This window comes from Scylla paramamosain, chromosome 5 (genome assembly GCF_035594125.1).
Source record: "Scylla paramamosain isolate STU-SP2022 chromosome 5, ASM3559412v1, whole genome shotgun sequence".
Classification (NCBI taxonomy): Eukaryota; Metazoa; Arthropoda; class Malacostraca; order Decapoda; family Portunidae; genus Scylla; species Scylla paramamosain.
Window position 1 is genome coordinate 2,321,692 of NC_087155.1, and position 2,500 is coordinate 2,324,191.

The 2,500-nt window shown below is 37.6% G+C and overlaps 1 protein-coding gene across 1 annotated transcript in view; it reads right to left on the minus strand.

Annotated features, from left to right (window-relative positions):
- LOC135100412 (uncharacterized) overlaps window positions 1-2,500 on the minus strand; it is a 76,750-nt gene that overhangs the window by 59,607 nt on the left and 14,643 nt on the right. The gene's annotated exons all lie outside the window — the stretch shown is intronic.

The window sequence follows — 2,500 nt, forward strand, 5'->3', positions numbered from 1 at the left end:
TCTTCACTATCATTTTGATTTTTCCTCTAATTCTTCATTTTTTCCTGGTATTTTTCTCATTTTATTGCAGTCAACATCACTATCATATTTATTTCTCCTCTGATTTTTTTTTCTAATTCTTCATTTTTTCCTTGTATTTTTTTTTCTAATTTTAGTGCATTCATCTTCACTATCATATTAATTTTTCCTAATTCTTAATTTTTTTCCAAGTATTTTTTTATTTTATTGCATTCAGCATCACTATCATGTTCATTTCTTCCTCTAATTGTTTTTTTTTCTCTAATTCTTTATTCCTCATTATTTTCTGTAGCTCATCTTTGGCTTTAATAATTTCCTTTTCCACCTGTGAGTCAGTAGCAAACTCTTTCACTCATTCATTATCTACTAAATCATATTATTTCTTACATTCGCATTTTGAAACCTTGGTAACTATTTGCACCAGTCATCCCTTCATTAATAAGCTTGTAGAGAGAGAGAGAGAGAGAGAGAGAGAGAGAGAGAGAGAGAGAGAGAGAGAGAGAGAGAGAGAGAGAGAGAGAGAGAGAGAGAGAGAGAGAGAGAGGTGGCCACCCTACCCATCACTGAGGTACGCTGCCAGACGTATGATGTTTACCTCTCTCTTCATATCCTCCTTTCACTTCCTTATTCTCTTCACAACTGTTTAAATCTTTATCAATGCTTTTTACACAATTAGTACTTGTGACTCAATACTGTACTATGATGGTGGCAGTAGTAGTGACAGTAATGATAATAGTAATAATGGTAATAGTAGTTTTAACCCTTTACTGCCTGAAATATTTTTCCAGCTGTAAGAAAAAACTCTTTCATTTTATTAGCCTTCTCTTAAGGCAAAAATAAACATACAGGCACGTTTTATTCATCTGTATTGGTCAATTACAAATAAAATCCATAAAGGGACATAAATGTCCATTTAGGCGTATGACAGATTCATGGTCTCAGTAGTATTACCAATGAGTTTAGGATTTCTTAAACTTTTAAACCTTACATGAAAAAAAAAAAAAATGTGAATGACTTCTCATGTTTGTACTGAGCATTCATGTGATAATACCTCATCTCTGATTAATGAAAAAAAATAATGATAATAATAATAATTCCATAAATTGACTTCGAAGAATTATTCCTTTTTTTATTTTGCACAATCCTTGTGTGCCGCCTCACGTTGCATGGAAATCATAGAAGCAGTTCCTTCTTGCATCACAGCACAGGTGAACTTTGCATTTCATACAATACATTTGTACTTTTCCCTTACAGCCTGGCAACTTGCATGTGCCCCTATTTGCACTGAAAGCAGGGAAATGCCCAACATTGTCTTGCCGTGTGTCTTTTTCTGGAATTTTCTTGGTGGCTCTCCCAGTTTTCCTCTTCTGAGCAAAGGCACTGTCCACAGCATTTGAAGGTCTTCCTCTTCTTCTTGTCACATCTTTCCACCACACATCAGGGACCTTGATAGTCTTAGCCTGAACTCACAGAGACTATTCTGCTTACGAGAAGGGACTCACTCCCACAGCAGTTGCTGATCGTCTGTACTGTAACCAACAGTTTACCACAGTCATGTCAAGTAAGTGAAATACAAGCCTCTGATAGTATTTCTTTGCTTTGAAGGTTGTAAGCAAGCAATTGGTCACACAAATCAACACCTCCCATATGTTTGTTACAATCTGCTACAATATTGGGCCTGGGGGTTTCAACTCTGTCTTTAGTGTTCTTGTCGTGCCTGGAACATTTCTCTGTTGGCCTTGATGTTGTAAATGATGATACAAGACACACTGACTTGGTATTTATCCACTTGACACCTGGAATTTTAGTGTCCCCAGTTTTCGTTTCCCATTCATCATGACAACCTGTACCTTGAGCTGCAAGTTGTCTGTCTGACTTGAACGTCAAACCTTCTAGCCTCCTTGCCTGCACTGTGCCAGAACACCATATTCCCCTCGAGGCTAGATGTTCAGTGAGGGGCACAGATGTGAACCAACTGTCAAAGTGCAATTTGTGATTTTTCATGCTCGGTATACTTTCAGCAAGATGCAGTACTGCATTCGAGATTGGTTTGAGATCTGGAACATCAGGCTTGCCAACAGCTTGAATTTTTCTAGTATAAGGCATAAAATCACACACCACACCCATGCTGTCTGCCAACACAAATATCTTATAACCCCATTTATGAGTTTTTTTTTTTTTCTTGAATGTTTACCTCTCTCTTCATATCCTCCTTTCACTTCCTTATTCTCTTCACAATGCTGTCATACATGACTGACCTTGGAAGGCACCATTTGCTCATCTACACACAGGTTTTCTGTCGTGGGGATTTGTGGAAACTTCTCCTGTAGGTGGTTAACCAGAGGTCTCACCTTGCATATTTTGTCAGTTTTGTCTAGTGTCGTGTTGTCAACAAAATGCAGATTTGATTTTATTTCCTTCATCCACTTCATAACACTCATCCTCGCTAACTTCGGCATCACTGGCAGCTAACAATGTTTCC